Genomic DNA, 26,303 nt, shown 5'->3' on the forward strand with positions numbered 1-26,303 from the left:
ATAGCTATATATGTCATATTTATAACATAGTTATATATGTCATATATAACATTGTTATATATGTCATATATAACATTGTTATATATGTCATATATAACATTGTTATATATGTTATATATGTCATATATGTACCATTGATATATATATATATCATATATGTACCATTGTTATATATGTCATATATGTACCATTGTTATATATGTCATATATGTACCATTGTTACACATGTCATATATGTACCATTGTTATATATGTCATATCTGTAACATTGTTATATATGTTATACATGTTATATATAACGTGGTTATATATGTTATATATAACGTGGTTATATATGTTATATATAACGTGGTTATATATGTTATATATAACGTGGTTATATATGTTATATATAACGTGGTTATATATGTTATATATAACGTGGTTATATATGTTATATATAACGTGGTTATATATGTTATATATAACGTGGTTATATATGTTATATATAACGTGGTTATATATGTTATATATAACGTGGTTATATATGTTATATATAACGTGGTTATATATGTTATATATGTTATATATATAACAGTTATATATGTTATATATATAACATGGTTATGTATGTCATGTACGTTATATATATAACATGGTTATGTATGTCATGTACGTTATATATATAACATGGTTATGTATGTCATGTACGTTATATATATAACATGGTTATGTATGTCATGTACGTTATATATATAACATGGTTATGTATGTCATGTACGTTATATATATAACATGGTTATGTATGTCATGTACGTTATATATATAACATGGTTATGTATGTCATGTACGTTATATATATAACATGGTTATGTATGTCATGTACGTTATATATATAACATGGTTATGTATGTCATGTACGTTATATATATAACATGGTTATGTATGTCATGTACGTTATATATATAACATGGTTATGTATGTCATGTACGTTATATATATAACATGGTTATGTATGTCATGTACGTTATATATATAACATGGTTATGTATGTCATGTATGTTATATATATAACATGGTTATATATGTTATATATGACAGTTATATATGTTACATATGTTATATATGACATAGTTATATATGTAACATGTTATATATGACATAGTTATATATGTTATATATGTCATATGTATGTGACATAGTTATATTTTACGTATATAACATAGTTATATATGTCATATGTATAGCATAGTTATATATGTTATATATGTTATACGTATAACATAGTTATATATGTTATATATGTTATACGTATAACATAGTTATATATGTTATATATGTTATACGTATAACATAGTTATATATGTTATATATGTTATATGTATAACATAGTTATATATGTTATATATGTTATGTATAACATAGTTATATATGTTTTATATAACTGTTATATATAACATATATAACTATGTTATACATATAACATATATAATTATGTTATACATATAACATATATAATTATATATATAACATACGTAACATATATATAACTATATATATATGGGTTACATGAGATATTTTGATATGGGCATACAATGTGTAATAATAACATCAGGGTAAATGGGGTATCCAAAATTCCTTTACATTTATTGAGTCTTATGAACATGAATATGATCTATTTTCGTAAATGTTCTGGGTGTACGTTAAAGAATATGCATGTGTGATACTGTGGGTTGTAGTGTTCTATAAATGTCAATTTAGGTCAATAAGTTGACAGTATCATTTAGATCAATTGATAGATAATTTTTCTATATGTTTACTGATTTTTTTGTATACTTGTTCTATCAGTTATTGAGAGAATGGCATTGAAATATCTGACTATAGTTATAGATTTTTTTATTCTTTTTGCAGTTCTATTAGCTTTTCTTCATATATTTTGGAGCTCTGTTATTAGGTGCATAACTCTTTAGAATTATTATGTCCTCTTGATAAATTGACCCCCTTATCAATATAAAATGATCTTTTTTATTCCTGGTAAATTTCTGTACTCTGAAAACTACTTTGTTGACATTAATTTAGCCATTCCAGCTTTCTTTTCAATAATGTTAGCATTATTTTATCTTTCTTCATTTTTTAAATTTTAACCTATTTGTGCCTGTATATTTAAAGTATGTTTCTTGGAGGCAGCTTATAATTTTGGCTTCTCTTTTATACAATCTGGCAATGTCTGCCTTTTGATTAATTGCTTCTATTATGATTATGATGTGGTTGTTTCATAAATGTGTTATTTTGTATTTTTATTTGTCCCATGTGTCCTGGTTCCATGTTTTTCCTTTTGTTAAAATCTTCTGTTGGGTTAAGTATTTTTTATGATTCCCTTGTATTTCATGTATTTGTTTCAAATTTTTGTTGTGTAATTTTGGTGGTTGTCTTAAAGTTTGCAGTACATATTTTTAACTTACCACACTAGAAAGTCAAAAGAGATTATACCATTTTATATATAGTATAAAAACATGGAACATTTTTCCATTTTCCCTCTTAACCTTTGTGCTGTATCATAGCTTTTACTTCTATATATTATAGATCCTACAATACATTATTATTTTTGCTTTCAACAATTATCTTTTAGAGACTTAAACAAGAAGAAAATTTTTTTCTATTTCCCCATATAGTTGCCATTTCTGATGCTCTTCATTCCTTTGTGTAGCTCCAGACTTTCATCTGGTATCATTTTCCTTCTGCTTAAATAACTTCCTTTCATATTTCTTGAAGTGCAGATTGGCTGGTTATAAATTCCTTTGTGTGTATGAAATGTCTTTATTTTGTGCTCCGCTTTGAAAGTGAGACACCCTACTCTGTCTCCTCAGCTTGGGAAACCACTGGACTCTGTTGGGATTCCCTTTTTGCTCCACTGACTGCAGACTTTCTCCAGGCAGTGAGCTGGGCAGTGACAGCCTTCCCCCATTTGTGTGCTGCTTCTTAGGGGTGACTACTTCCATTGTCGGATGTCCAGTGCCTTGAGAAACTATTTTATCTCTTTTACCTGGTTTTTAGTTGTTTCAGGCATAACAGTTAATCAGGTCCCTCTTGCTCCATTTTGGTCAGAGGTGGGATCTCTGGGCTCTAGATGGAACTGGATTTTCCTGAGAGTTCTTCCCAGTCCACCCAGCTAGAACAGAGCGGCCTTCTCACTGGACACTGGGCATGTTGGTCCAGGTCATAGAAGAGCAGCATCGTCACAGTGTGACCTCAGCTGAGCCTTCCACTGCGTACTTGGTTTCATTTTAAGTCCCCTCTCTCAAGACTTCCTAAATGTCAATTATCTGACCCACCTGGGCACTATGTAGAATATTCTTATTGTTGTTGTACTGGATTTACAAACTCTAGAAGCACATTAGAGAAAATGAAGGGACTTTGCTAAATTTTAAGCTGTTCCTTGAGCTGCCCTCAATGTTATTTTATCCATTTAGAGTCCAAGTTTTTCCATAGTTCCCCCTAACACAAATGCACACTCATGCTCACTCTCTCACACACTAAGACACAAGGGAGTATTGCTCAGGCCCTCAAAGACAGATCGCCACAGGGACTTCTGTGAGACACTTTCTCAGCACATATTTTCTAGCCATAATGTCTTCTGAAATCAAAGCCAACCTAACAACAGAATTTCCCCAGTAAAATCACAGCTAATTGACTCTGAATTTATAAACGAGGCACACATTCAAATCCATGTGGGATCTTGTGACCAGTGTGTGTTTTCCAGATTCTCTAAACTCACAGAGTGAAAACAGGGTCATCTATATCAAATCCTCTCAGTGGAAGATCCCTTTCTTTCTCCAATTTGAGAGGCCCACAGAGTAATCATTAGACAAAGGATCGTTTGTGTCAAGTTTTAAGAAAATTTGGCCAAAGCGATTTAATCAAGCCCAATGGAAAGCTTTCTACGAGAGCCTGGGCCACCTGGAACTTTATTCTCGTCATCTGAGATAGCGGCTCAGCACCTCACATGGTAGGAGGACTATGTATTCCTTTCCCTTCGTGAAGGCTCTTAGGTTCTGAACTGGGACCTGAGAAATGTTTGAATTGGGTAACATGAAAGGAGCTTCTAATCTACTAAACAGAACATCCATACGTGTCATGTCCTGAGGATAAATGTTGGCATCTCCTGTGATTGAAGCTTAGCACTCCTGGCCTCCTGAGGTGAAACTTCAATGAGCTTTAGCTCTTTCAGCCACGAGTTGTTTAGGCTTGAGCTAAGCACGTTACCTGAGCTGGTTTCTGTTTCTTTATCTGTTGGTACAAAAGGGAGATGACAATTCGCTTTCTAAGATCCTTTCCGGATCCAACAGGCTTTGATTATTTTTGTTTAGGTACTGGGCAAAATTACTCTGAATATAATGCTGTTTCATTCAGTAAATTCTATGCAACAGACTAAAATGTGTATGACCAATATACTGGGTCCATGTGACAACAACAACAAAATCCAGATAACTGGCAAAATCTAAGCCATTGACTTAATTCTTTACACCTTATTGAGGCTAATTCATTAATAAAACAGGTCATCCATTGAGATTTCATGTGAACATAAATAATGAGTGGCAGAGTTAGAATAAAGTCTAAGATAGCTCAAAGTTTTTCATCCTGTGCAAAGCTTTCACTCTATATATTATTCCATAAAATAAAAATATGCCATATTAAAGGAAAGAGAGCTCAGAATTGAAAATATAAAACTTCCTATCACTTCAATTTATCCTGTTAGCATCTCAAATTCAACGTTACATTAACATGGTTCATTACACTTAATGATTTCAATAGCAGTAAAGACAATAGTTTTCAGAAATCACTTAGATCTTCCCGTGGTCTTTAGAAAAAGATTTTGTTTACTTTCCTGCATAGATCCTTTCCAGGATTTTTAATCTAAACATGATTTCTTTGACAATCCAAATTATGAAAATTATTAGCACAGCTAGCCACTACTGCATCCTTACAGTGATGAACAATAAGCTAATTAGGTGTGTAGTGGCATATTCTATTGGTAATTAACCAGCTGGGATGGAGTTATTTACACCTCTGGAAGCTGTGTAAATCTTACAGTTCTGAAGCTGGCAATAGAATTTTAAACTTACACTTAAAAGGCTGATGAAAAACTTTAAATATAAGCTTCATTGTTGTTATAAAATTTCATTTTTTATGAGATTTGCATTCCTTTCCTTGATTAAATACTCATATCTTCATACATTTATATGTTTGTGTTTATGTATATATATATATCTGGTCCTGTGTAGGCAGAAAACATTAAAATGTTCAGATTCAAAGGAAACGAGAATTGATGCTAAACTTTGTGGCCTTGTTAATGTTTTGGATTCAAAATCATTTTGAAGATCTAAGGTCCCAATAGTATTTCATCTAGTAAAAATAAAACTGAAATTCCCTTAGCAACATGCTATAGTACGGAGCCCATAAAGTACATTTGAAAACCAAAGGACTGTAAAGTGATCCACTATAATCAAATCTGTCTTGCTATGCTAGATGATGTGAACTGTTCTTTAATTGTTGTTTTGCAGAGATAAATAAAGCAAAACACTAGATTATGATTTATGTGGCATTTTACAAACCAAAATCCATTTTTAAAAAAATTTTGTATCACATTCCCTCAGAAGCACCAGGGAGAATTGAGGACATCATGCTGATGACTTTTATTAGTGTGCTGACATATAAATGATGCCACCTGTGAGGAGTGGGCAGGAGAATGGGCCTAAATGCAATTATCTCCCACTTCATGTCCAATCCTACTCATCCATCAGTGCAGCCCCTGCCTCCTTTACAGACGGGCCCTGCCTGCCCCGCCTCATTTAGCCCTAGCAACTGTTATCCTACCTTTACAGACGGGCCCTGCCTGCCCCGCCTCATTTAGCCCTCCTCCTCCTGTAGTCCTAGCAACTGTTATCCTACCTTTATTTCATCATGCAGCCAGAGTCTGCCAAATGACACCCTTTCAATCATTGTTAGATGAGTCTTGCTTATGTTTTATCTTCAAAGTGTGGGTCTCTGGGAGCTTCATAAATAGCATCCACCAGGATTCTGAATAAATCGCAAATTCAGTCACTCAACGAGAAACACTCAATGTATCAGGCACGGTGCTGGGCAGAAGGAGACCCCAGGGAATGACACAGATATAAAGGTGTGTTCTCCTGTAGTTACTCGGGGGGCAGGCAGGGCAGGGTTGCTGAGCCAGGTCCGGGCTTCCTTAGGAGGGTCTGCTGCAGTGAGATGTGCGGCCCGGAGGAGCAGAGGAAACTTTTCTGCACATAGGTGCTCTCAGGTGGAAAAGGGAGAAGCTGTGCCAGATTTATCAATCAGGTGAATTAGCTCACCTCCCCTGGAAAGCAGTAAGGGGTAGAGAAGAGCAAGAAAAGGGGCTGGGAGGGTGGGCTTCCTGTCATGGAAGACTTATCAGGAGTGGAGACCTTCCTCCTGCTGCAGTCATGTGATGCTTTATGACTGGGATACACTCTGAGAAATGTGTTGTTAGATGATTTTGTCACTATGCAGATAGTGCACTTACACACACCTGGATGGGACAACTCCACTACACACCTAGGCCCTACGTTGTAGCCTATTGCCCCCAGGAAACAAACCTGTACAGCAAGTGATCCTCCTGAATACTGTAGACAATTGTAACACAATGGTAAGTATTTATGTATCTAAGCATAGAAAAGGTGCAGTAAAAATGTAGCATAAAAGAGAAAAAATGGTACACCTATATAGGGCATTTGCCATAGGGCTTACAGGACTGGAAGTGGCTCTGAGTGAGTCAGTGAGTGAGTGGTGAGTGAATGTGAGGGCCTAGGGTATCACTGTACACTACCGGAGACCTGATAGACACTGTGCACTTAGGCTACACTCCATTTATACAAAATAGTTTTCTTCAGTAATAAATTAACCTTAGCTCACTGTAAGTTTTTTACTTTAGAAACTTTCCAAGTTTTTAACTTTTGACTCTTTAGTAATAACAGCTTAAAACACAAACACATTATACAGCTGTACAAAATATTTTTTCTTTACATCCTTATTCTATAAGCTCTTTATTTTTAAAATATTTTATTTACTTTTACTTTTTAAACTTTGTTGCTAAAAACAAAGACACAAACATACACATTAGCCTGAGCCTACACAGGGTCAGGAGCATCCATGTCACTGTCTTCTACCCCCACTTCTTGTCCCACTGGAAGGTCTTCAGGGGCAATGGCAGGCATGAAGCTGCATCTCCTATGATCACAGTGCCTTTTTCTGGATGCCTCCTGAAAGAACAGGTGTCACACTAACTGAGCTCCTGTCACATGGAAGGAAACATCAGGGGTAGGAAAAAAGTTCCACCCTGACATCCACAAATAGATGTGTTTCATGAGGACAAGGAGCAAGTTCTTACACTTCTTGGTATTTACATGCCTAAGATTTGTTGTCCTAATTAACATACTGTACCCCTTTTATTCTAATCTTAAGGTCCAAAAGAAAATTAGTTAGGTATGTTTTTCCAATAGCCAAAACAGAAATATGAATGCAATTGTCATTACGACATTTCACATTCATTCAGGGGGAAACTCAGCATCTGCAAAGCCAGAAGAAGAGTCTTGCTTTTCACCGTTCAGTAAGAGCCAATGAGATCTTGAAGTGAACAGATTTGGAAAAGTGACGTGAACAGCCAAGATCAGCAAATAGCAAGGAACACAAAGAAAAGCTAGCAAGAAAGTAGGAAAATCAATATGAAAATTGACCACTAATATATCCATAAGTGTATATATTATTTTAAACAACAGATCTGAATCTGTTGCACACCAGGGCTGCTGTGATGCATAGCTCTGGCGGGTGCATTCTCATTGTCATCTGTCTGACTGACTGGGCAGAGCCCAGCTCCAGTGGCTACATTCAATGTTCATGCACCCTCTGGAGCTGTGCCAGGCTGTGTACCTATTTACACCCTATAATGTTCTAACTTTACTGGAAGAAAGGACTGAAACAGTATGATTATCATTCTCTAGTTCTGTGACTACCCATTCATTTCCCTGACAGAAGTGTTAATACTTGAGTGCAGGCACCATCTCTGCTTCACTTTTGCACCCTTTTGAACGCACAACACAGTGCAGGTGTAGAGCACTGTGTAGAGCAAGTACTCAGTAAATTTTCATTTAATGATCCAAAGCTTTCACGGTCTGTTTAACTCTCTATAGCTGAACTTCCAAAACAGTAGCCAATATCTATACATGGTTAATAAGCACTTGAAATGAGGTTAGCCCGAATTGTAAAATACACACAAGATTTTGAAGACTTCAGATGAAATAATGCAAAACATCTCATTAATAATATTTATATTGATAATGTTGAAATGGTAACATTTTGGATATATTAAGTTAAATAAAATATATTATTAATATTATTTTTTCCTGTTTGTTTTTACTTTTTACTTTGGCTATGAGAAAATTTAAAACTATATGTGTGGCTTGTGTTTGTGATTTACATTAGATTTCTTTTGGCTAAGGACGGCCACCTTAGACAAAAACCTGGATGGTAATTTGACTTAAAGTTTATTTATTTATCTATTTTGGTAGCCATACTCATAAGTTAGCACTATGCCAACGGAGTGTAAAAGTTTTGCTGCCATTAGAACTTGTGTAATAATTTCACTGTGGCATATAAAGAATATTTGTATTGCAATAATAACATGATTAAGAATATCAATAGTCAGTATTACCTGTACTCCTGATGAACTTAGAAGTAAATTATGCTCTGTTCGACAATGTGGATTGTATTTCCCTTCTGAAGTTACCCTCAGATATAGTCAAACCAGGAAGTTTGGACTTCCTTCTAAAAATGATCACTGAGGTCATGCAGTGGAAGGAACTCAGATTTTGAGGAGCTGTGTACATCTGAGTGTTAGACTCTGAAAGAAACACGTGGGCGTGGAAACAAGTGTTTTGGGTGCTGCATTAGTATAAAAATCCATCACATCTAACTTTTCACACTTTTTAAAAATTATAAATCGAGATAATGTATTTTACATATTCACTTTTAAATAATTGCTGATAAAATGAAAAATATTCATTAAGGGTAAGGATAATTTTACTTTATGGAATTGACAAATATAATTGCTTTAAAATTATTTTTTGAGGCTTTTTTTTTTTTACTTGACCAAATCTTGGCTTTTGGTTAATTTGAAAATAACATGATAGAAGCATACCTGATGAAAAATTATAAGATGTGATAAACTTACTTGAACCATTTTTGTCACTGTTAGTCATAGTCTTAGTTAAATTTTGTAATATATGTCACATAGGAACATCTTCCTTAAAAATTTTCAATATTTTGAAAAGCATCCCTCTCACATATTTTTAACAAGTGAGAATATGCAGTGATTAGTTTTCTGTTTGAGCATGAATTTGCTTAAGATAGTGGTCTCCAACTGCATAGATGTTGCTGCAAAGGACATGATTTCATTCTTTTTTATGGCTGCAAAGTAGTCTATGGTGTATATGTACCACATTTTCTTTATCCAATTCACCACTGATGGGCAACTAGGTTGATTCCATGTCTTTGCTATTGTGAAAAGTGCTGCAATAAGCATGTGACTGTATGTGTCTTTTTGGTAAAATGATTTGTTTTCTTTTGGATATGTGCCCAGTAATGGGATTGCTTGGTTGAATGGTAGTTCTGTTTTAAATTATTTGAAAAATCTCCAAACTGTTTTCCACGGTGGCTGAACTAATTTACATTCTTACCAACAGCATATAAGTGTTCCCTTTTTTCTGCAGTCTTGCCAACACCTATTTTTTTTTACTTTTTAATAATAGCCATTCTGACTGGTATGAGATGGTATCTCGTGGTTTTGATGTGCATTTCTCTAATAATTACTGACATGAGCATTTTTTCAGGTTTGTTGGCTGCTTGTGTATCTTCTTTTGAGAAGTGTCTGTTCATGTATTTTACCCATTTTAATGGGTTTACTTGTTTTTTGCTTAATTGTTTAAGTTCGTTATAGGTTCTAAATACTAGACCTTTGTCAGATTCATAGTTTGCAAATATCTTCTTCCATTCTGGAGGTTGTCTGTTTACCCTGCTGATAGTTTCTTTTGCTGTGCAGAAGCTCCTTAGTTTAATTAGATCCATTTGTCAGTTTTTGTTTTTGTTGCAATTGCTTTTGAGGACTTAGTCATAAATTCTTTCCTAAGGCCCATGTCCAAAATGATATTTCCTACATTTTCTTCTAGGATTCTTGTAGCTTGAGGTCTTATATTTAAATTCTCAATTCATCTTGAGTTAATTTTTTTATGTAGTGAAAAGTAAGGGTCCAGTTTTATTCTTCTGCATATGACTAGCAAGCTATCCCAGCACTATTTATTAAATAGGAAGTCCTCTATTTGTTGCTTATTTTTGTCAACTTTGTCAAAGACTAGATGGCTGTAGGTGTGTGGTTTTATTTCTGGGTTCTCTATTCTGTTCCATTGGTCTGAGTGTCCAGCTTTGTACCAGCAGCATGCTGTTTTTGTTACTATAGCCTTGCAGTATAGTTTGAAGTCAGATAATGGGATGCCTCTGGGTTTGTTCTTTTTGTTTAGGATTGCTTTGGCTATTCGGCCTCATTTCTGGTTCTATATGAATTTTAGAATAGTTTTGTTTCCAATTCTGTGAAAAATGACATTTGTAGTTTGATAAGACTAGTGTTGAATCTGGGGATTGCTTTAGACAGTATGGTCATTTTAATGATACAATTCTGCTTCTAATCCATGAGCACAGAATGTTTTTCATTCATTTGTGTCATCTATCATTTTTCTAGCAGTATTTTGTAGTTCTGCTTGGAGAGATCTTGCACCTCCTTTGTCAGATGTATTCCTAGGTATTTTCTGTATGTGGCTATTGTAAATGGGATTGTGTTCTTCATTTTGCTCTGTTTGAATGTTATTGGTGTATAGAAATGCTACTGATTTTTATACATTGATTTTGTATCCTGAAACTCTGCTGAAATAGTTTATCAATCAGTTCCAGGAGCTTTTTGGTGGTGTCTTTAGGGTTTTCAAGGTATAGAAAACCACAAAGAGCGAAAGTTTGACTTCCTTCCCTATTTGGATGCCTTTTATTTCTGTCTGTTGTGTAGGCACTATTTTAAAAGGAGTGTTATCTTCAATGTATTTGAGTGACTAGCAATTACATTTTAATTGTTATTAAAATCATAATAAGTTTTTATGAACATTTACTTGGCTGAATTAGAAGCAAAGAGAGAGGGTATGACCTGTGTAATACCTTGTGTTTATTTTCTTTTTCTCTGAATTTCTGTCTTCCCCTTTTTTTAAGTAAATAAGATACAAATGATGAGCATCATTTTGTTGCAGGCATTAGGTGATAATCTAGGAAGGTCTGGAGACAAGACGAGGTGTTCTCAAAGCCACTGGCAGGCCGCCCTATCACCAGGCTAGCATTGCATTTCAAGGGGCACAGTGGTCTTTCTGAACAGTTAACTTGTATTGCCTGTTTCAAATATGACAGTGTGAGTTGGATTCTCCCTGCCTGACTAGGTTTTTAAAAGATTTTTAAGGAGGGATGGGCCAGATATAATTTTTTAAAGAGGGATGGGCAAAATATAATCTGATGGGAAAGATCTACTCTGGGGAAAATACAAAAATTCTGTGTGTTTAATTTTAGCAGATTAAGAAATCACTGAGGAAAGGAACAATTCCAGAGGCAAGATTTTTTTTTTATTCCTCAAATCTGCCACTAGGTTCAGCCGCTTAATTTAGAAAATTGATGACAGATCTATTTATAAAACTGCAAGTATTTTTGTAATGGTAATAGTTTTGTATAATCCTTGAAAAAATATTTCATTTGGCTTCCCATTAATTAATGGTTCCAAAGATGAATATGGGGTCAAAATGAATCTAAATGAGCTAGTAAGTTTTTTTATGATATGCAAGCACAGGAAAGTTACAGGATGAGAGCATTTTCATCTTTCATATATTTGACAGGGAAACTAGAATATCAAAGCTTTTGTCATTGAACTATACAGTAGTTATTCAGTTTGATTTCAACAAATGTAAAATTAGGAGTCCAATATATTGGAACTCGATATTATTATAATTTGTAATATATTTATATATACTGGGTAATGTGAATAAATTTTACTTATTTAGGTCTGCCTTTTTCTCTTCTATTAAATTCAAATATTTGGACAGTGCTTCATAAAATTAGTAAGATAAGGTCAAAATATATTTCATATTATTTCATGTAAAATGTAATATACAAAATTAAAATCAGAAAATATATGTGATCCTAAAATATATTTAAAATTTGTATTATCTAGAAATACACTTATGAAGGAGAGCTGTGTTCTTTCTTTGAATGGCTACTTTCAGTTAACTTTTCCTTAGATAGACTCTATCAAGCCCATCACTTGAATAAACTGTAAAATAAGATGGAAAACATTGTATAAAAGAATAAGCTAATCAAAAGTCATGACTGAGCTATTTTGTACATAATTGCATACATGAAAATGTGTACATAGCGATAAATATAAACATGGGGGGAGATACAGCTCCAAGGCAAGGAAATATTGACTTCAGAGTGTATAATCAGATTTTTACTACACTTATATTACATGCTAACAAAGCTATTAGCAACATCATTTACAAAATCTACAGGTTCTAAGGGTTGATGATAACATAGGTCATCGTGAAGTACCCTTTTACAAAGTCACAAAAATATTAAGAATCTCTATTGCAGCCTTCTTCAATTCATAGTTGTTATTAACAGGAGCTTAAAAGCAAATTAACCAAAAGGGAGAGAGAAACTATTAATAATTCCACACTTGTCTCTCGTAAGTAAGGCATACTCTGGATCCTTTCCACGTGAGTATAAAAATTGAATGCAGAGAAATAGAAAAAAATGAAAATACATTGTATCCAGGTGGGTGTTGCAGAAAGTTGATGTAATCTTGATTGAGAGAGACAGACAGACAGACGGACAGAGATGGACATAAATGCAGAGATATTCTTCTGAAGCAGAGAACAATATAATTCAGAGAGTTACTACTCTTAAAAATTCTTACATTTTACATTTTTACATTTTATTTTATCTTTTTCTATTCAACCTAATAAATATTTTATTAGTGAGGGTTTTTCTTTTTTCACATTCACTTTTAAAATCTATTTGCCTGTCCATTTTTATGTGACACTATATTTAGTGTATGAGTAAGACTCAAATTCAGGCACCTTTCCATGATTTGCTATACATGGCATCCATTTACTCCAGTCAAATACATTCTTGAGAGGTCCAGTGTGTTTATGTCACTGTGTGTGTATGTGTGTGTGTTTATTTTTATCCCTTTCTCTTAGAAAAATGTTAGCATTTTCTGCACACTTTTAGGAATGCTAAATGTTCCCCCTTCCCTCCTTCCACCACATCTGATTTGGAGTAATATTCCTTTACTTTTATTTAGTAGGCATAATGTGATCAGCAAACATTCTACTTTTTACATGTTTTCCTACTCTCCTACCCCTCATTTTTACTACTGTAGCTACACTACCAAAGCATTATAGCCATACTTCCCCTCCTTGCTTCTTTGTAACTATCCCTTCTTCCTAGTTTCATAAGTAAATATATACCTAACCTTCACCATCAATGCTTAAGGCAATGCCTCACCAGATATTTTGGTTTTCTGAATCTTTTTCTCCAGTAGAATCCTCAAGAAGTTTTCATGAGACCAATATTCCCTCATTTGTTGTTTCTTAACAATTTGTTTGAGATTTCATATTGGAAAGTTATTATGGCTGAGTATAAAATCTTTGGCCCAAATTTTTTTTCCTCAAGTTGCCCAATTTCTTCTGGTAGAAAGTATTGTCAAAAAGCCTGATGACAACCTTTACGAGTGAATTGGTAATTTTGCCCAGATTTTATTTTTATTTTCAGTGAAGGTCAGTAGCTTTACTAAAATACGCCCCAGTGTTGGTCTTTCAGGATTAAATTCTCCACTAATACGGCCTACCCTTTTAGTAGGTAGTGTCCAGTCTTTTGGGGAGGGAGTTGTCTTGAATTTAATATGTCAGCACTATTCTGTTCCATTGCTTTGAGCTTCTTGTTTGGGGATATATGTGTGTTGAGTCTCTTCTGCCTATCTTCATCTGTCATTTTCTCTAAAACACTTCATCACTTTTTTGATTTTCAATTTTTAAAAAATCCTTTTTTGTCTCCTATGTTTCTTAAACTGTTGTCTGTTATGATTACTTTGTCTTTTGTTCCTTCCAATTTAGGCATCATTTCCTGATATTTATTTTGCATTTTAAGTTATTTCATTAAGTTCTATGTTTTTAATGTCTTCTATCATTTAAAAAATATGTGATCTTGTTGTGAAGCATTATCTTGCAAGTTCTTCTATTGAGGGGCATGTCTTCCTAGCAGGCTTTTATTGTCTGTAGAGATATTATGATGTTTCTTATTCTCTCCTTTTTAAAATAATAATTTTGTAAGGGATTTGACAACAATCTTTTTCTATCTGCCTACCCTTTTAGAAGGAAGGATTGGTCAAGATAACTTTTCTGGTTCACAGCTCCAGAGCCTTCTCTTCTATTGCCTCTATAAAGTGGTTTTTAAAATGACCTCATATTTCTGTGATCTGCCTTCTCTTCTGTCTTTCCCTCCTTTTAGCTGGATTTTCTCTTTTTTTCACTTCTCTGGACCTGGGCAGCTCTGCTCGATTTGGATTTTATCTCTTTGCTTTCCTCAGTGGAGAGATTTGTACTAGAAAGGAAATGGGGGTTTTTAGACTCAAGATCCTTTTCAGACCTCATCACCACCCGTGAACTGGAGCGTGCACAACCTCTCCCAGCTTCACATATGGCATCTGTTGGTGACGTTCCCATTCTGGGATCAGGAGATGGCTGGCTACTCTCCTCTGCTGCCTCTAGCACCGTTGCTGCAGCCACATGGGTCTTAGTGGTCAGAGGTCTGTCCCCATTCCCTTATATTTTAAGGACCATGAGTGTACCTTGCACACAATTTTGATGTAGTTCTTTTGTATATAGGTTTTGGTTTTGCTATCCTAGTTGCTTTACCTGTCTGTGTTAATGAGGGGATTTGGAGAGATTAAAAATCAATATTGCTTTCTTATTTCCTTAATTCTCCGCCTTTTGCCTATAGACACAGACTCCCAGGCTAAAAGCAGCAGATAACAAATATCAAGTCTTAATTTTTCCAAGATAAATGAAAGCTCAGCCTCTTCAACTAAAGCAAAGTGAAGACCACAGTCCTTTCCCATGTCTTTGGCGAGATGTCTGTATTGGCAAAAACAGGAATCCTTAGAAGATCCTAATTACGGGAAATAATTACTCACAGACAAGTTGCCCTTCATTTAAACTGTCAGGGTAACAATGTAAAGAAAACATAATACTTTCAATCTGTACCAATCCAGGAATGGTGTGATCTTAAGGCTGACTGCCAAGAGCACAGGCCAGCTGTTACAGAACTTAATTAAAACAGTTTTGATAATTAGCACAACTTGTTTATGAATGTGAGAGTATTTCTAATGTGAATACACCGGTCACCTTGTCAGTTACAGGGAACAGAGGAAAAAATCCTATGACATATGGAGTTGTGAACCAGTTATTAAAAAACAAACAAACTTAGAATTGCTCTTGAACTATCCTCCATTCTTTGCCACACTCATAAAAACAATAAAAATAAAACCAAACATGCATAGACCCCTCCCAACCTGATTTCTGCAAGTAGTTTAAGAAGCAAAAGCTGTTATGCTTTGTTAAAAATTATTTTGGTTGCAAACAAATAGAAAGGGATCCAGACCGGTTTGAGTGGTGAGTATTCCACAGAGCGGCTGCCTGAGTCCAGCAGCAGCGTTTGCATCATGGTGCTGCTATTTCCCTGCGACGATGCACAGCAATCTTTCTTAATTTTGTCATATTTTCGCTTTTATTTACTAAGGAGTAACAGATCACCCAGACAATCTTTTTTTTCCTCCCTTCTATGTGTTTCATTCTGAAAGGTCCATTGCTCTCCACTGATACTTTGCAGTCTGAGCTCAGTGTTATAACTGTTCTAAAAATGTCACATTTGGAAGGAAGAGCTGTAGCCTGCTCTTTGTTGCCCAGTACCTCTAACAGCCCTGCCACCATCAATCAGCAAAATGTCTACAATTAACTCTTGCTGTTGTCTCCGAAGCCTGGTTGCTGCCCCCACGGCCTCAGCACCCTCTTCCTGCACCTCCCTCCACGGCTTCATGACACGATCTCCTCCCTGTCATGCTCTTCGGAGGCTGTGTCCCTGTGCCTGCCCGTCCTGGGCAGGTGGAGCCCAGTGGATGGGCCTTGGACCTCTTCTTTCTCCCCAAAGTACTCTCCATGGTGAGCCATCACTTTAGCCCAGTCTCTCCCAAGTTCCAAATTCACACCCCCAGACACCTCCTGGGCACCAGCACTCCACTTCTGTGTGCACAATAGCCACTGCAAAGCTCATCGTGTCCATGGTGCAATCATAACCTCACAGCTCCCACTCCGCCTGCCCCTCACAGAGCTGCCCTCTCCCATCATGGCCCCCATCTGGGTTGATCGACAGCACTGTGCACACGGTACCCAAGATAGAAGCCAGGAGTTGTCCTTGGCCGTGGACACTTCCTCACTCTCATGTTTAAATCCTTTATTTCAACCATTTCCTTCTGTTTCCTAGATGTCTCTTGAATGTCTGTGCCTTCCCACCCTGCTGACCCTGTAAGGTTAAGCCACCTTCCTAACTGAGCAATGCTGGGCAGGAGATGTTTGTCTGGCTCCAGGCTTGTCTCTCCCCAGCCCGTGGCTCCCATCGCAAGCTGATCGTTCATTCTTGAAACAGATCCCATTTCTTATTCTCACAATTAGCGTCTTTCCATTTCCTTTCTGATGAACTCTAAGCTCCCGACAGCCTCCCTCCTGACCTGGCTCCTTCCCTGGAGTCCAGCCTCATCTCTCGCTGTTGCCCCACCTTCAGCCCCAGCTTCAGCTGTCCTGAATTCTGCAGTTCCCCAAGGCCACCATTCACCATGGTTTCCATCATGGGCCCCTGCCTTTGCCTGGGATGCCCTTGCTGCCTCAAGGGAGGCACTGTCGTTTCCTCAGGGGAGCCTGCTCCCTGTTATTCTGAGTTAAGCATCAGAATAAAGAGTTTACTTTTTATAATTTTATCATAACATTCTCTTATAAAGATCAATTTCAATATCCCAAAATATTTGATTTCTTCTTTTGAGAATTCTGACTTTTCAAAAGTAGTGATGCACAGCCGACCACGGACCCCCTGCTGGGAGGCAGTCTCTGAAGCTGCCAGTGGTCTTCAGCCACGTGCATCCACTTGGCCAGCCAGACACACACCTGCTGCTGCCACAATGGGGCAAGTGCACTCAGACCATCTGAAGGAAGGTGGGGCTGAAACCCACTGACTCATTTCTACTTTCAACAGGGGTTTATTAAGCATCTACTATGTGCTCAATAATATTCCCTACCTGTTGAATTGGGAGTTTCATGAGAAATAAGGCAGCCTTAGTTCCTGCCCTGTACTCTAAAAACAGCTAAACACATGATGTAATAATTGCCACGTAGGAAGAGAGCATCAGTGTCTCTGGCTGAGCTCTTTGCCACCTCACAGTCACACTGTCTGAAATGTGTGCTTCTCTTACTGCTGAAGGCTGCCGAGATAAAAGCAGTCACCTCAGAGTGAGAGTTCAGGGATTCAACTGGAAGAGAGCACCAGCTGGGGGCCCCTTGGTGGGAATGTGGTTCGTGAGGAACTGGAGTTCCAACCAGGAGCAGCTTTGAGGCACTTGCTTCTCACCAACAGGAGTGCCCCAGGAAACACCAAAATCCAACTAAGCAGGCGACATGCCAATTTTAATTACCTGCTCCAGTGAGTCATCAGTTATTACATGTAATGAAATTAACTGTAGCACTGAACCCACAGTTATGTGGATTATTTGCCATTTTCCTCACAGTATTCAACATTTTAAAAATCTGTGGCAAGTCTGAGATTTAGGAATAGTGAAATTTCCTTCGATTTGTCCTGGATCATGATTTACTTATAATATGTTAACATTGAATTGGCTTAAATAATATCCTGCTTCTCTTTCTTTGAGATTTCCATCCTATTAAGAGCAGAAAGGAGCAATTTTTGTGAGTATCCCAGTTCTGATGGGCCACCATGCTCAACAACCTTTCCTAATTTTTTTTCTTATTTTTACTTTGACTTACTGGAGAATTGCAATGCATGTAGATCTTATTTTCAGAAGATGCCAATGTTAACATGCCTATTTAGCTCTCCCAGCCATGCTCCTTTTCTTGGGCAATTGTCTTCTTTTAAATCTCAACTTTTATTTAGATACAGGTGGTACATACGCAGATTTGTTACATGAGAATATTGCATGATGCTGGGGCTCAGAGTAGGAATCCCGTCACCCTGGCCATGAGCATAATACCCGATGGGTAGTTTTTTAACCCACCCGCCTCCTTCCACCCTCCAGTAGTCCTCAGTTTCCATGTGCATGTCCATGTGTGCTCAGTGCTTAGCTCCCACTTATCAGTGAGAACATGCAGTATTTGATTTTCTGTTCCTGTGTTAATTTGCTTAGGATAATGACCTCCAGCTCTATTTACGTTGCTGCAAAGGACGTGATTTCATTCTTCACTATAGCTGTGTAGTATTTCATAGTGAATATGTACCACATTTTCTTTATCCACTCCACTGTTGATGGGCACCCAGGTTGACTCCATATCTTTGTCATTGTAAATAGTGCAGTGATGAGTATGCAAGTGTATGTGGCTTTTTTGGTAGAAAAATTTATTTTCTTTTGGGTATATACACAGGAATGGGATTGTTGGGTCAAATGATAGCTCTGCTTTAAGTTCTTTGAGAAATCTCCATACTGCTTTTCACAGTGGCTAGACTAATTTACGTTCCCACCAGCAGTGTATAAGTGTTCACTTTTCTCTGCAGCCTCACCAACATCTGTTGTTTTTTGACTTTTTAATAATTGTCATTCCAACTGTGTGAGATTGTGTCTCATTGTGGTTTTGATTTGCATTTCTCTGATGACTAGTGATGATGAGCAATTTTTTGTACGTTTGTTGGCTGCTTATATGTCTTCTTTTGAGAAGTGTCTGTTCATGTTTTTTGCCCATTTTTAAATGGGGCTGTTTCTTTTTACCTTGCTCAATTGTTTAAGTTCCCTAGAGATTCTGCATTTTGTTGAATGCATGGTTTACAAATATTCTCTCCCATTCTATAGTTTGCTTGTTTAATCTATTGGTAGTTTCTTTTGCTGTGCAAAATCTCTTTAGTTGAATTAGGTACCACTTGTCTATTTTTGTTTTTGTTGCACTTGCTTTTGGGGACTTAGCCAAAATGCTTTGCCACAGCCAGTGTCAAGAAGAGTATTTCCTAGATTGTCTTCCAGGATTTTTATAGTTTAAGATCTTACATTTAAATATTTAATCTATTTTGAATTAATTTTTGTATATGGTGAAAGATAGGGGTCCAGATTCAATCTTCTAGCTAGCATATGACTAGCTGGTTATCCCAGCATTATTTATTGAATAGATAGTCCTTTCCCCATTGCTTGTTTTCATTGGCCTTGTTGAAGATCAGATGGTTGTAGGATATGCAGCTTTATTTATGAGTTCTCTCTTGTGTTCCATTGATCTATGTGTATATTTTTGTGCCAGTACCATGCTGTTATGGTTACTATAGGCTTACAGTATAGTTTAAAGCTGGGCAATATGATGCCTCCACCTATATTCTTTTTGCTTAGAAGTGCTTTGATTATTCAGGTTCTTGGTTCCATATGAATTTTAGATTTTTTTTCTGATTCTGTGAAGAATGACATTCAAAGTTTAATAGGAATATCATTGAACTGTAAATTGATTTGGGCAGTATGGCCATTTTTACAATATTGATTCCTCCAATCCATGAACATGAGATTTTTTTTTTATTTGTGTCACCTCAGCAGTGTTTTGTAGTTCTCCCTGTAGAGATCTTTCACCTCAAGAAAACATCAGACCAATATCCCTCATGAACATAGACACAAAATTCCTCAACAAAATGCTAGTAAATTGAATCCAGCAGCACATCAAAAAGTTAATACACCATGATCAAGTAGGCTTTATTTCTGGGATGCAGGGCTGGTTCAACATATACAAATCAATAAATGTGATTCAGCACATAAATAGAATCAAAAGCAAAAAGCATCTATTGAGATATGCTTATCTCAATAGATGCAGAAAAAGCTTTCAATAAAATCTGACATCCCTCCGTGATAAAAAACCTTCAACAGACTAGGCATTGAAGGAACATCGCTCAAAATAATAAGAGCCATCTATGACAAACAAGAATGCCCACTCTCACAAATCCTATTCAACAGAGTATTGGAAGTCCTAGCCAGAGCAATCAGGCAAGACAAAGAATTAAAAGCCATCCAGTTAGGAAAAGAAGAAGTCAAACTATCTGTCTTTGCTGAAGATATGATTCTATACCTACAAAAATCATAAAGACTCTGCTGAAAGGCCCCTAGAATTGATAAACAACTTTAGTAAAGTCTCAGGATACAAACCCAATGTACAAAAATCAGTAGCATTTCTATACGCCAACAACACCCAGGCTGAGAGTGATATCAAGAGCACAATCTCACTTCCAGTCACCATGAAGAAAATGAAAGACCTAGAAATACAGCTAACAAAGGAGGTGGGCCATTCTTTGATGTTTCATACAAACCAGTTTTAAGCAAACCACCTTGTTGTGCAATTGTGAGAGGAAAATGCGGAAGGAGATTGGCTGCAAATACTAAACCCAGCATAGTTAGGATTTATTTTCCTTTTGAATTTCAAGTTTGAAGCCTTGTCTTTGATTTGCATGGAAAAGAACCAGAAGGTGCTGAGGGGCTGTGGTTCCCATCAGGATTCTGGGGCCCGCGGTTCTTTCCACACAGCCTCAGAGCTGAGCTGGAAGCCAGGGGGCAGGCCCAGGACCATGTACAGAGGTGCACAAGTTAAGAGCACAAAGGTTGGCAAATGCAGATGAATATCCAGTTTAGGCAATTAATAAGGCTTTGGTTAAAGCTATTCTAAAGCTTTAGCTGTAAATATACATAAAATAAAGCTATTCTATACAATTTAGCTAAAGTTATAGTTAAACTATTCTAAAATTTATAGGGAACCAAAAAAAGAGCCTGAATAGCCAAAGCAAATCTAAGTAAAAATAACAAAGTTGGGCACATCACATTGCCCCAGTTCAACCTATACTATGAGACTATAGTAACCATTAAACTAAAGCCTCATTAAACTAACCATTAAACTATAGCCTTTTATAAGAAATCAATTTGATAAAAGGGAACAACATAAAAGTTTATCTCACTGAAAGCCTTGTGTAAGAATTCGGAAATTAGAATCCAGAGGGAAAAATTATATGCATTTAGCTAGTCAACGTATTTTGATTCAGACAAATGTCAAGGAAATCTTTCTTCTTCCCTGCATATTTCGCACTTATTTATGTTTTCCCAAAAATTATTTTGGTGCAGTTTAACTATGACTATTGAATATATGTGACCTTTCTAATTATTAAATTGCTTTGGTAGAATAATTTTATACACTGATCTATGATGTTTCTAATAATAAAAAGCAAGAAAATGCATAATAGCTAGATGTATGCTAGATTAGAAAAGAAATGTGAGAAAATATGTTTACAAAACACTGTTACTATAGTGCTGTGTCCTTAAATACATGTTGATGGGAGAAGCATCAAGGAGTCCGCTAAGGTCATCTCCCAGGTTCCCCCATGAGACCTCACTCTCACGCAAGAATCTATTAACTTGTGTTCTCCATTTTACTGTCAGGTCCTTGAGGGAGGGATTATGCTCATCCTGTGCCAAGAGCATCTAGTTTGTGGAACATGGGAGCACTTAGCAAATATTTTGTTGAATGACTAAATAAGGCATTTCATAGCTGAAAACTTCAGAAAAGGGCCATGTGCCCAGGCACAGAGGGACTGGTTACAGAAGAGATGCCACAGCAAATTAGGGTGATCCAGAAGCTTCTTCCCAGGAAAAGTCTTGTTGTCAGGATGTCTTTTGGGATTGTATCCATATTGGAAGCCCTGGGGTAGGCAGGTTATTGTTCATCAGCTCTGAGCAACGTGGATATGCTCCATATGAACATGGGAGGATAAAAATAGCATCCTCCTGTGCTTGCTGCAAAAGGAGCACTCAAGACAAATGATAGGCCCACCAGGGATGGCTGAAAGGTGCCTGCATCTTTTAAACATCTACTGTGGATTTGAATGAAAATGTACATAATTATAGGATGAGAAATTTACTTTTGATCTGGGCTGGAAATAGAGTGTGACTCTGGTTGCGTGTATTTTTTCAGACAAACCCTGCTTGCAGGCATTCTGCATTTATCTGGGGTTTGCAGAACGTTTTTTTCCTCAAGGTTCGTCTGACTGCTCTTGATTTTTTCATCTTTTAATACTGAGCAGATCTAATTTCTGTACAATATTGCATTCATTACACTGAAAATTGTGCTATATTTAATGATGCAAGTAAATTGAAAAGTATTGACTAAAATCTGGAAACATTTCTCTCTTAAAATCGCTGTTTCCAAATGTCAACTGAATTTCTAGAATTCATTGAATGTCCCTTTGTCTAGGTTATGGGAGCATTTCCAAGGTGATTCTCAATGTACACTTTTAGCCTCACATGAACAGAAAAAAATCTTACTATGGTGTTTTAGAACACCAGCCCCTTAATTCTCCCCTACACTCAGAGCTACAGGATATAATAACCCAATCCCACAGATAGAGGGGGCCTGCCTGGCTTTAACCCCAGAAGACATCACATCAGGTTCGGCAGAGAGCAATACAGAAGCACTTCCATAAAGGCTCTTTCGCGGCTTTCATGGCCAGTCAGGAGATGATAAAACAGAATGGGGAGGAAGTGGGTGTTCTCGTGGCACCCAACAGGGCGCAGCTCCTTCATCTACATAGAATAAGCAGAGCCTATTTCTCATTCATGCACCCATGAAAATGGGTGTTTCTGATTGGAGAGCAGCTCTTTTCCAGTGGTAATAAGGGGCCAGGACTCTCCACACTGCCCCCCACCAACCACCTTCAGCACTGGCTTCCCAGATCTCTGTGCAGCGCTGCACAAGCCAGGGAAGGGAAAGGGCACGCCAGCCTTGAGAGAAGCTGTGAGTCACTTCCTCCCTCCCACGGTGCTCTAGACGCCAGCCACATGGTCATGCATACTAACCCCAAAAGAGGCCGGCAGAGGTGGTTCATTTGGGTGAACCCCAAATGAAATGGAAGTAAGTTTTATAAACAGCTATCTAGTCTCTAACCCATTCCAATAAGCCGGGAAATTATAAGTATAAAGAAGTTAAATCCTACATGACTGAAAGAAATCTATCCTATAAGATCACCTATTGTAGGCTCTGTGCCTGTCTTTTTCTGCTAAGAAGCTGCTGTATCAAAATTACAGAAGATCTCCAGGTACCTAGTGACATTCTTTGGGCATTCAAGAGCATAACTCACACTTTCCAAAGTTAGATTTTGATCATTTTGCACCTCCATGGATGGGTAGTGTCAAATTCAGGTTCTAACACAATCATCCTTTAAGATCATGCAGCTCTATGAGACAGAGATAGCCATCCACGAGGCCTTGCTTCTGGATCTCAGGTGGCACCACCGCTTTCTGTTCTGCTAATGAGTAAAACTGGCTCCATACAAATACACATTAAATATGATTCACTGAAATATGAAAAATATATTTCAAAAAACAAATATTTAAATATTCGTTTTTTCCTATATAAAGTTTAAATGATCAAAAATGACATCAATAATATAAAGACAATGGTAGTGCTTTACTTAATATGAAACTCTAAATCTTATCAGGGCTGTGTGCAGGCTAATCTCAATGATCTCAGTTATTTTTCTTGTGCCTAGTTTTGTCACTCTAATTCCAAGTCTTGCTTTTGAAGTAATGTAACAATTTTCTTATAAATTTGTTGGAAGTATCATTTTACAACCCCCAACTGGGGAGGGCAGGAAAATACCCCCCAAACACATTCACATCCTAATCCTGGAACCTGTGAACATGTCGTCCCACACAGCAAAAGGGACATGACAGATGTGATTAAGTTAACAGGTCTTGAGATGGGGTGATTAGCCTGGATTAGCCAGGTGGGATCAACAGGAGCACATCTCCAGTCCTTACAAAGAGGAGGCAAGGAGGTCTCAGTTAGAGAGAGGAGATGTAACAGTAGAGGCAGAGGTTGAGTGGTGTGCTTTGCAGATGGAGCAAGGGGACATGCCCCAAGGAATGCAGGCAGCTCCTGGAGGCCGAAAAGATGAGGAGACAGATTCTCCCCTAAACCTCCAGAACCAGAAACAGCCTGAACCAATGCAGCTTTGCCACCACCTTGATGTCAGCCTGCAAGACCCATCTCAGACTTGTGACTTCAGAATTATCAAATACACTTGTGTTGTTTTAATATACTAAGTTTGGGGTAAGTTGTTACAGCAGCCATAGGAGATGAACCCCAACAGCTTCAAGCCAGCCTCTCTGAGCACCTCATGGCCTGGCTGCCTTTTTAATTGCTCTAGGTTACCATCTGTGGCAGACACTTTCAGTGGCCTTACCCAGCGCACTTCTCCCTTTCCTCCAGGGGATAAAGATAGTGTTGTGCTAAACAAATCTGCATTGCCAGCCATATGGATTGCATCGATTTGGAAGGAACTTTCAACCAATGGTGGAAAGGAGAGGAATTGTTTCTGAGAAGTTTTCCTACCTCTTGAGACAAAAGGAAAGTTTTGTCCCTTTTTTTGCTTCTGGATGTTGTCATGTCTAGTTGTGATTCCTGGAGCCCCTGCAACCATTCTGTGATTGGAAGGTGAGCTGCAGACCCTCTGCAGACTACGTGGGGGATGGCTGGGAGCAGAGGGTACTTGATGCCATTGCTGAACTGCTCAGTCCTCCAACCAGCTGTAGAGCTGCTCTAGGGACTTCCTGATTCTTGCTGCTGAACAAGCTGATTAATACAACTGCATAGGTACTTGTTGGGCATAGCTTTCAGACCTTCCAGGAGTAAATGAGGAGCAGGAGAAAAGTAATTGTGAACAAGAGAGGGTGAAAGGAAAAAAGGTTCGTATAAATGATAGATACCAGAAACTTCATACAATTAGGAGGAAAATTACTTCCAGTAACATCAATGAAATAAACCTTTTTATCTATTTCATGGTTTGTATTTTTATATTTCCTTTTATATTCTGTTCTTTTTACTCCATTGAGTGAAGGAGATAAAGTCTTGTTCTGATGTGAAATGTACCATCAGAGTCACAAGGGCATCCATGGCATATGAAACTACACCTGTGCCTTACCTGGGCAGGCAGGAGACTGTTTCACTCACCTTGTGGATGAGCATGGCCAGTCCACTTCTATGATACATACGTATGCATACATTTTTATATGAGAAATAGATTTCTCTAGATGTATGGAATTAGCCAAAATTCTATCAAGACACAGTAAGTTCCAAAATAAAGTTTCTTCCAGCTTATGAGAGCTGATTGACACATCTCTTCCTAGTGATTTCAAGTTGGAGGCTTGAAATTTGTACCACAAAAATCAGCAGCTACCGCTCATCAGAGCTCCCCTTCCCAGAGCCAGTTGTTATTCTCACAGGAAAGGGGTCCCCTTCCAGACCCCAAGAGAGGGTTCTTGGATCTCACGCAAGAAAGAATTCAGGGTGAATCCACAGTGCAAAACAAAAGTAAGTTTATTAAGAAAGTACAGGAATAAAAGAATGGCTACTCCATAGACAGAGTAGCCCTGAGGGCTGCTTGTTGCCCATTTTTATGGTGATTTCTTGATGATATGGTATACAAGGGGTGGATTATTCATGCCTTCCCCTTTCAGACCATATAGGGTAACTTCCTGATGTTGCCATGGCATTTGTAAACTGTCATGGCACTGGTGGGAATGTAGCAGTGAGGACGACCAGAGGTCACTCTCATCGCCATCTTGGTTTTGGTAGGTTTTAGCCAGCTTTTTTACTGCAACCTGTTTTATCAGCAAGGTCTTTATGACTTGTATCTTGTGCTGACCTCCTATCTCATCCTGTGACTTAGAATGCCTTAACCATCTGGGAATGCAGCCCAGTAGCTTCTTCAAGCTGAATAGGTGCAATGATATTCCTGCCTAACTACTAGGGTCTCTTGTGTTCAGGGTAGAGAGGAGCTCAGTCAGAAAGCATCAGTATGGCAAGGGCCATTCA

The 26,303-nt window shown here is 37.3% G+C and overlaps 1 protein-coding gene and 1 long non-coding RNA gene across 6 annotated transcripts in view; both read left to right on the plus strand.

Moving 5' to 3' along the window:
• The window catches only part of PACRG (parkin coregulated), a 590,797-nt gene that overhangs the window by 273,401 nt on the left and 291,093 nt on the right, over window positions 1–26,303 (plus strand). The gene's annotated exons all lie outside the window — the stretch shown is intronic.
• On the plus strand, window positions 5,988–7,998 carry LOC134739770 (uncharacterized). The gene is made up of 2 exons (XR_010126814.1): window positions 5,988–6,157; window positions 7,571–7,998. It is a non-coding gene; the product is annotated as an uncharacterized LOC134739770 (long non-coding RNA).

Source organism: Pongo pygmaeus, chromosome 5, assembly GCF_028885625.2.
Source record: "Pongo pygmaeus isolate AG05252 chromosome 5, NHGRI_mPonPyg2-v2.0_pri, whole genome shotgun sequence".
NCBI classification, from domain to species: Eukaryota; Metazoa; Chordata; class Mammalia; order Primates; family Hominidae; genus Pongo; species Pongo pygmaeus.